At 35.3% G+C, this 10,518-nt stretch overlaps 1 long non-coding RNA gene across 1 annotated transcript; it reads right to left on the reverse strand.

The window, feature by feature from the left end:
- Positions 1-4,339: 4,339 nt before the first annotated feature.
- LOC310736244 lies at positions 4,340-10,242 on the reverse strand. The gene is made up of 3 exons (XR_014536495.1): positions 9,975-10,242; positions 4,703-5,117; positions 4,340-4,624 (listed from the first exon to the last, which is right to left on the reverse strand). It is a non-coding gene; the product is annotated as an uncharacterized lncRNA (long non-coding RNA).
- Between the last annotated feature and the right edge of the window lie 276 nt (positions 10,243-10,518).

Genomic DNA, 10,518 nt, shown 5'->3' on the forward strand with positions numbered 1-10,518 from the left:
ATAGGCCATTTTCCTCAATGGTTTTTCAACAGAAAAACTGCAGTCATTGTTGACATTTGTACCGTTTTTCCTGATGTGTCATTCTTATCATTTATTTTTGTGTTGTTAAACCCACTCTTCCTAGTTTTGTTTGGTTGTCACGTTGCTTTTATGGGACTAAATGAAGCAAGCTTATAAAAACCTGAACTTGCTTGTGTGTCCAAACTTTTGGTCTGTACTGTATATATATTATATATACAGTACAGACCAAAAGTTTATATATATTATATATACAGTACAGACCAAAAGTTTATATATATTATATATACAGTACAGACCAAAAGTTTGGACACACCTGCTCATTCAAAGAGTTTTCTTTATTTTCATGACTATGAAAATTGTAGATTCACACTGAAGGCATCAAAACTATGAATTAACACATGTGGAATTATATACATAACAAAAAAGTGTGAAACAACTGAAAATATGTCATATTGTAGGTTCTTCAAAGTAGGCATCAAGAGAATGCCAAGAGTGTGCAAAGCAGTAATCTAAGCGAAAGGTGGCTACTTTGAAGAACCTATATTTTCAGTTGTTTCACACTTTTTTGTTATGTATATAATTCCACATGTGTTAATTCATAGTTTTGATGCCTTCAGTGTGACTCTACAATTTTCATAGTCATGAAAATAAAGAAAACTCTTTGAATGAGAAGGTGTGTCCAAACTTTTGGTCTGTACTGTATATATATATATATATATATATATATATATATATATATATATATATATATATATATATATATATATATATATATATATATATATATATAGAGAGAGAGAGAGAGAGAGAGAGAGAGAGAGAGAGAGAGAGAGAGAGAGATTATTATAATTTTTTAATAACCATCTAAAAGCTTTGAATGACAACACATATTTTGTGCCAAACATTAATTGACTGAGAAATTATTCAGGAAATAAAAAAACTAAAAAAAGTACCCCACTGATTATCTCACATGGCAGTATATGAAGTGACAGACAAATGCCAAAACGATAATAATATAACAAATGCCGTTATCGATTAGTTGGGCTGCTCAAGTTACAGGTTAGGGCGAGGGCATGATAACACAATCACTTGCGGAGAGTACAGAGTCAACCGCCAGCACGAAAAAGTGTGCGTCCCAACTCACGGACGAAGGCGAAAAAATCAGTAAGCACAGTAAGCAACTAACAGTAAGCAAAAGCTTTATATCCTCATCATGTGAAAAAAGTATACAGTAGTTTAATAAAGTGCTATTGTGTAAACTCAATAATTAATTAATTAAAGTAATTCAATTAAACAGTGCTAACACTAACAAAGCAGTAGTAAACAATGTCAATTTTTTAGTCACTGGTGTGTTTTTTTAGCGAATGCTTATAAATTTTACACCAATGCATATTTTTCCATTTTTTTTAAATCAAGCATGTTCGCTTGCTTTGTTACTACGTTCCATTCTCTTTTTTATAGAATTTGTCTACTACAACAATTAACTTCTGTTTTCAAACATGATTTACTGCGTTCAAATGCTTGTTTTTAATGTTTGTAAATTTAATTTATGTATATATCATTTAATTATTATACATAATTAAATTAATTCAGTTTTCTAGATGCTTCATTTTTCACAATCGAACAAAATGTATTGTTTTTTAAACTAAAATTGTCAAAACATTGTTTTATATTTTATATAGATTTTTTAACCATGGTTGTAAACTTGCCATCTGCAATTATCATTAAAAGCAATACTAATGTTGATTTACACAAATTGCTTCACCTTGCATACTGTTTATTTGTTTGTTTTTTACAGAAACGTCCCAGCATGAGTGAATTTATCCAAGGAGAAATACCCCATGCACTCAACAAGTAGCCACTATAAGCTTGAAAATGTCTACATTAAAGATAGTTAAACTCAATATGTGGCTTTGCATTTTTTTAAGTACACTTTTATACATAAATACCCTGAGTTATAATGTTTTGTTTAGAATCCAATTAAAATAGTAATTGTCCAATTAATCAGTTATCAAAATAATCATTAGTTGCATCCCTAGTAATTTTATTTGCTTGGGTAGGCAGAGAAACTAAAGAATGTCTAACGACATGTCATAAGAACAGCAAGAGGGACTAAAACACATGACACATCAGTGGCAAGTGGAGCAATGGCAAAAAGCTTACTTTGTTGTTGTGAAATTGTGGTTTCAAAGCAATGCCTCAGTCATCTTTAATTTTTTCTTTAATGGGGATGTACTTCCAAAAAATAAATAAATAAATAAATAAATAAATAAATAAATAAATAAATAAATAAATAAATAAATAAAAAATGGCTTTATACAGTATTGTGCAAAAGGTTTACAAAAATGTGAAAAAAGTAATAGTAAAGTTTAAAGTATGAATGCTTTAAAAATGTGTTAATAAATAATTCTTTTAATAAATTAACAAAATGGAAAGTAAATGAACAAAAGAGAAATTTAAATCAAATCAATATTTAATGTGACCACCCTTTGCCTTCAATTCCTACTCTTGCACACTTTGTCTACTAGCAAAACATCAGGGATTTTGTATGATCAGAGTCAGCTGTGTGATTAACCCCTTATACCAAGCAGGTGCGAAATATCTTCAGGAAAGTATTATATTGTATGTAGGTCAAAACACAGTCATTAACTGAAACAGAAACAGCTGTGTAGGAGGCTTAAATCTGGGTGAGAAACAGCCAAACTTTGCTACTAAGATAAAATTGTGGAAGACAATTTCATGTAATAGGTCATACACCATGGCAAGAATGAGCACAGCAACAAAACACAAGTTATTCTGCATCAGCAAGATCTCTCCCAGGTACATATTCAAAGCAGACTGGGGTTTCAAGATGTGTGTAAGCTATATAAAGAGGAAAATGAATAAAAAAAATAAGCACTGTTGAGGACTATAGACAGTGGATGCCCAAAGAAACAGAATGTATCCAGCAGTGTCATCATCAAAGTGTTGGCAGAAACCAGTGGGACCTAGGTACACCAATTTACTGTCTGGAGATGTCTGGCCATAAGTGCTCTTCATGGAAGATTTGTGTCCAAAAAGCCATACCTCCAATGTGGAAACAAGGCAAAGTGACTCAACTATGCATAAAAACATAGGCAAAAAAAAAAATGGCAGCAGGTCTTGCAGCTCTGGATTAATTCGTCGAAATGGTTCATTTTTTAGTCACCTATGGCTTGATCATTGGGGATAAATGCACAGTTTACTTATTTAAATGTTTACATACTGTAAAGCTTTTTTGAGACAATCTCAAGTGTAAAAAGCACTATAGAAATAAACTTGAAAAGTTGTTTGCTGAAGGGCTAGTAAACAGTCCATTGATGAATACATGCAGGCAACAGTAAAGCATGGTGGAGGTTCCTTGCAAGTTGCATTTTTGTAGAAGGAGATCAAAATTTGGTCAGGAGTAATGGTGTGCTCATTAGGGCTGGGTTATCGTTCAAAAATGTTTTCGATACCGATACCTTGAATTCGATACCCGTTCTTGAACGATTCTTTTTTCTATACAGATTTTAAGAAATCCATTTTAACAAGATTACATTAAACATTGTCTCAGATAAATTTGGTTTTGTTATTTCAGGCTGTTAACACTTTTTACAGGCTTCTCCTATGCCACTACACAAAGGAACTAAAAAGCACAAAGGAACCAAATGTAATCAACACAATATATCAGTGCAAACAGTTTTAATCACAGTTTTAATAAAGTTTAAGCATATTTAGGTCAGTATATATATATATATATATATATATATATATATATATATATATATATATATATATATATATATATATATATATATATATATATATATATGAGGCTCAAAATCTTTGATTAACTCAGCAGTTCTTCTTCAGAAAAAATTGCATGTCTGCTTTTTCAGGAGACAGACAAACCTCTCTTGACTGATAATGTCCACAGCAGTGGAAAATGTACGCTCTAAGGGTGTGGATGCTGCACAGAGATACCTTGTTGCCAAATCTGTAAGCATCAGCAGAGTGTCCTTCATGTCCCACCACCAGGTTACTGGACTCACTGGACAGTGTAGGAAGCAGTCTGTACAGATTTATCTCTGTCTGAATCTTCTCTGGTGTGCTGAGTGGTCTCTGTTCTCGCTTTAACTGCCATGTCCTCCACAGCAAACAGCTCCTCAATGGCAGAAAACCTTGGCCTCTTCTATGAACAAATAAGTACAAAAATAAAGAAAAATATAACACACTATAAAGGTAAATGCAAACAAGTACATTTTCTTCTTAAATTAAATGGAAACAATAGGATGTATTTATATTTACTTTCTAGTGTTGTTGCTGCAGAGCACTGTCTTTATCAGATGAGCTGTCAACTTGGTCACATGCTCTCTCTTTGATTCTGAATGGTCCGAGTCTGTATTCAATAGAATATGAAGGTCACATATATTAATCTACAATTTAAGAGAAGTAGAAGATTACCAATAATAATTAACACCTGTTTTGAGGTCCTTCTCGTCGGCTCCAACCCTAGTCTGGTCCACACTTCATCTGCCACTGTTGACTTGAATCTGGGTTCCAAGGCCTTGCCCTCCTCCAAGAACTGTCTGATGTTGCTATCCTTCAAGACAAAAACAGTATGACTATCTGAATAATCCTAATAAAACAAGGGAGAATTCAACAGGATTACACTACACACCTGGTATCTTTTTAAGAAGTCACAGTGTCCTTGATAGTCTTTGTGAAGGAGGAGTCCTCTTTATTAACTGTGAAGTGGTGCTGGAGTTTATTTAAGATTGTCAGAATCTTACCCAAGGTTGGGCTCCTTTCAGCAGACAGGGTTTAAGTGTAAAGTATCTTTTTAATGTTTTGCTTTTCTTTAATCCTCATCAGTACATCGGCAGTCTGTAAAATATAATCAGATTCACTAGCTAGACTATAGTTTTAGGAGCGCAATGGTTCACACCGAGTTCTTTACCTGTCTTTCTCCATTGATTTCTTAAACCGAGTCCATGGCTGTATAGCAGGGAACTGCTCCAGGAATCGCTCCACCATGAGGAACAAGCTAAAGCGCCTTGTTCTTACATCAATGGTGACAGTATGTTTTGGAAGACCTAGAGTGAGAAAGAGGAAGTTGGTGTGTGTGTGTGTGTGTGTGTGTGTGTGTGTGTGTGTGTGTGTGTGTGTGTGTGTGTGTGTGTGTGTGTGTGTGTGTGTGTGTGTGTTATCAAAGTGGTTGTTCATTTGTTGTTCAATTCATATTTCAGATACAGTATGTTTTACTGCATGTATTGATGTGACATCATCAAACACAAAACGTAAAAATAGCATTGTTTTATCATTGTTGCTTAATATAAAAGAAAAAAATATATATTATCTAGGTTAAAAGACTACTTACAAACATGGCCAACAACCTTAATGGTAAAGTTACACCACCACTTACAGCTTACTTAACTCCACCATGGAGGCTCCAAGGTAGAGAAAGGCATCAAGCCTTTTACAATAAACATTGTAATGGCCCTGTGACATTTATCTTTCCTTTCTTTATTCATTTTTCTGCTAGTGTTAATAAATTAACACTTGATGGTCTCCTAATTCCAGGGTCAGCAGGAGCAGAGGCTATAACATTAATGTGAAGAGGGGAAAAAACATGAATCATGGTTGTAGTGCCGCTATCTTCATCAGTAATGGAGGAAGACTCTTGTTGTGGACATTTTGAAGGAGGCTCTGAAGCAGGAAAATCCTGAGAAGATGACTGCACCGGCTCGGTCATTTTGCAGCCAATTAAGGAGCAACTTTTTGCTCTTATGTTTATTCTGTGCACGCTCAAGTGCTTTATCATATTTGATGTGTTGCCCTTCTTGGCAGCAATTATCTTATTGCAAATATTGCATCGCACACTATTGTCATCGACCTTGGCGAAATGTAGCCACACTTTTGATCATTTAAACATCTTTTAAATCTATGCTATAGGGCTTGGGACGCAAAGTTACACTACAGCCTCACGTGTGAGGTATGTCCACTCTGGGCGAGTGTATGCCGGGTAAACTATTGATGTTTGCTGATCCCTCGCCACAGCCAATCATCAGCATTTGATTTGGGCATGTCAAGCATGCTGCACGCTTACTGGCTCACTGACAAGATTTAAAACCCTGAGTTATTGAAATTTTCAAACAAAATTTTATTTTAGGTTTCAAGGGAATTCGGTCGGTGATCAAACTCGATACCCAGCCCTAGTCCTCAAAGCTGAGAAATACAGGCAGATACTTATCCATCATGCAATACCATCAGGAAGGTATCTGATTGGCCCCCTCAAATTTATTCTGCAGCAGAACAATGACATCAAACATATTGCTGACATAAAGTCATTAAGAATCTGTAGCATGGAGAAGAACAAGGAATCCCGGAAGTGATTGTTTGGCCACCACATAGCTCTGATCTCAACATCATTGGGTCTGTTTGGGATTACATGAAGAGACAAGGATTTGAGTCAGCCTACTTCCAAAGAAGATCTGTGGTTAGTGCTCCAAGATCTGTTAACAAAATACATGCTGAAAGAATTGATGGTGTTTTGGAGGCAAATGGCTGTCATACCAAATATTGGTAGCATTTTTATTTCACTTCTGTTCATTTACTTTACAATTTTGTTAGTTAATATAAATAAATGAACTATTAATACAACTATTATAGAAAGCATTCTTAATTTACAGCATTTTTCCTATCTGGCTAAAACTTTTGCAAAGTATTGTGTGTGTGTGTGTGTGTGTGTGTGTGTGTGTGTGTGTGTGTGTGTGTGTGTGTGTGTGTGCTTAGAGCTTTGATGAAACTTAAATAAAAGTCACTTATGAAATTTCGCAAAACATATTCATGAAAGGGAAAGAACACATTACATGAAAGGCCCATTTCCGTTCTTCTGTTTTCTTTGACGCTAGTTAAAATTTGACCTGTGAATTAATAGTCTTAGTCTTGAGAGTCAATGAAACCAAGAATTCAGGATGGTTAGAATTATACCTTGATGATTTCTTACTGCCTTTATCAGCATACATTAAGGTTTTTGCTTGCCATGTTTTTCTTGTTAGCAATATTGGTTCCATATTGTTGATACACTACGTTGATATGGAAAGTAACCATATACAACATATACAACATTGTAACACAACTTAACATTGCTATTTTCCTCTTCTCCACAATCCAAATTGTCTAATTTCAAAATGCAATACCTCATAACCATGAAGCCATGAACAACACACACATTGCAAAGCCTGACACAGTACACTGCCAAACTCTTTCAGGTTAATGAGGCCTCAAATGTAAGGTTTACAGGAATATCCTCCCCTTTTATTTGTTTATATATAAACATTTTGTGTCTTTTTTTTGTGTCTGTCTCCTTATAATCACTCCTGTTTCTTTTAAGTAAACATGGCTGCATCAGCAGTACATGATACTCCACAAAAAAAATTCCTGTGTTACACAGAAACCACTTCAGTCACAACACAGGTCATGTTCCTTTCAAACTCCTGTTTATAAAGATAAAGATAAAGAAGGAAGGCTTTTAATGAGCTCTTACATCATTGCACAGAATGATTGAGTTCATGGGCACCAGTGTAACCTGAGGAATCAGTAGACACATACGTATTGCACTGGTCAGATAACACAGTGGATTTACACATAAAAGCTCAAACTGTTCTCCGGGGCACGCAACTGAGACGAATTCCCACTTTATTGCAGGCATTACAGATTCCCCACATTAATGGAAGATCTTTTGATGTCAGCCCCTGCTGATGATTCTTCCAGGAAACAAACAAACAAAAAAATGAACACCCGTTAAAAAAAAAAAAAAAAAGAAAAAAAAAAAAAGAGCAAAACAGCAACATGTGTCTGCACATCTCTTGCAAAAAAAGGTGCACAGTCAGTTAGGGAAAAATGTTGTTTTGACAAAGGTGGTTATAATTGTGGGTAACATGCATCAGCATGCAATTTAAATTTCCTACTGTCAATAAAGAAGCTGAGTGAACACAATAGCCAGTATAGGGTCAGGGCAAGGGCATTTGTATAAATAAATGTGTTCAGTGGTATAAAATTTCACGATTTAAAAAAGTTGTGTTTTAACCTTATTAAGTTATTAAGACACTACAAGCTCACCATGATATAACAAACAACTAAAGATAGGAGTGAAAGTTAATATAATTTGTGGAAAAATATTTTAAAAGCTGCTTATTTTTTTTTACTTTCGGCCATTATAGATTATTCCACACGGATACATTTTGCCTCTTGTCTAGACTTGTACTTAAGAAATACTGTTGTAAATATTTAATACTGTAATGCGCAAATCAAGTAATTTTTGACTTTGCTGTGAAGAGAAAAATGAATTAGAGTTGGTTATTGGTTTAATGTTGGTAATTTATTTAGAATAACTCAAGGTTTCTTTATGTTGTCCCAGGCAGATTTTCCTCACCACTCTCACCTCTGGAAATAGAGAATAAAAATAATTTATCAGTCACATATACATTAAACCACAGATATATTCATTCACAGATATCAGCTTGTTAGGAATCTAGGGTCAGATCACAGGGTCAGCCATGATACAGCATCCCTAAATCACATAGGTTTAAGGGCCTTGCTCAAAGGGCTTGACATTGATGGAGCTTGAACCTTTTGACCATCTGAGTCACCACTGCCCATCTACATTTTTATTAAACTGTACCCTTATCTATGTCTCAGGTTTTCATGTAACTAAGCATGAATAATGTTTTGAAAGTATTGGGCATGTGGTATCATGATACTATTGGACGATTGGGGTCATTAAAATGAGTGTACAACATGCAGCAATTCATCCTTACTAACTGCCTGGATAAACTAGAGAATGCTCTTACAGTAATTGTGTGTTTGGTTTCGGTTAGCCGGTGCCCACTGTAGAGGCAGGTTTTCCTGTTCTTGGATAATAGGGACTGGAACCCAGTATGGCATTCTGCTGTTGTTCCACATCTGTCTCAATGTTTGTTGAAAAGAGTGATTATTCGAGTTATCATAGACTTCCAGAGAACTCAAACTAGACTTCCCCTTACAGCCAACCTCTCTCATAAGCATTGAAAATACTAAAAGGCCATCAGTGTCTGAAATACTCTGACCAACCTGGCTGGCACAAACAAGCATAATAAAGTCACATTCCTTAAGATCACATGTATCCCCATTCTGATATTTGATGTAAATGTGATATTTAATTATCTATAGTTTTTGTCCTTTTTTTTTTTTTTTTTTTTTTTTTTTTACATGATATTATGCAATTCCCTGATTGGCTCATTGGATAATTGCATTCATGTACAAGTCTACTGATGCTCCTATTAATTTGGATGATGACTGTATACAATATATTTGAAATATTGTGTGTGTGTGTGTGTGTGTGTGTGTGTGTGTGTGTGTGTGTGTGTGTGTGTGTGTGTGTGTGTGTGTGTGTGTGTGTGTGTCTGACATAAAACTCTAAGCTTTATGTCAGAAGCTCCACAATTTCACTTTGACATTAACCAGATTAAAAAGACATGGGACCTGATAGTCCTACCATTTTCCAGCCACTGATACCTGTGCTGAGACAGATAACTGCCAGGGATGAGCATTCGTGATCTGTCTTGTCTGTACACAAACTGCACAAAATGACCGACCACCTACAGGCTATCAGCAGACATGGGCGAGCTGTGTGTGACATGGCACAGAGCTCGACACAGGAGCATTACTCTGATAACACTGCTTTCCATTTGCTCTTAATGGAGACAGATCAGCTGAAAGGTTATATCTGCCTGAGCAACACGGGAGCACTTAATATCCACATGACCGGCATTTTAATGCTGCAAAACCTCCCAGGTCTCCAAATTTCTAGCTTGTTCTACAGCAGCTACAAAGCACAATATGTAAATAACAAATCGAATGTGTTCAGGTATAAAACCTTCATGCCATTGTTTGAATATCAAAGAACTTACAAGTCCAAGTTGAACACTGCATTTTATATGTTGTGTAAGAGGAACTAAGTCTGCGCTGTGCACAAGCGTGTATAAGCGAGTAGAATGAAAACAAACAGGTCTATAAAACAGGCTGGAAAGTCGCAGTGGATGAAGGCAGAGGGAGGTACGCTGGGGAAGAAGAGTTTTAGAGGTTGTGCTGGTGCTAATGTTTGTGTCTGTGTGTTTTGCATGCACTTATCCACATTCCTAAGTGGCACAAACGACACAGTCTTTGGCTTCAGGCAGTTAAAAAAAAAGAAAAAAGAAAGAAAGAATTGCATTATGAAGATTTTACTTTGCAGACGTCATATTTGAGTCGTATTTGTAAATGTTTTTAACAAAATGTAACTTTTTGGACATGCAGGGTAGCAGTAAACCACTGTGTATATAGAGAGTGTAAGAGACACTAGATGCATGAACAGCAAGCAATCAGAAATAAACAGCAAACAATTTCTGGTTTGTGTGGCTATGAACATGTGTCTCTGGAAGTTATTTCATGATCTTTGTATTTAAATTTGAAATT

Source organism: Silurus aristotelis (genome assembly GCF_946808225.1).
Source record: "Silurus aristotelis genome assembly, chromosome: 13".
In the NCBI taxonomy this organism is placed as follows: domain Eukaryota; kingdom Metazoa; phylum Chordata; class Actinopteri; order Siluriformes; family Siluridae; genus Silurus; species Silurus aristotelis.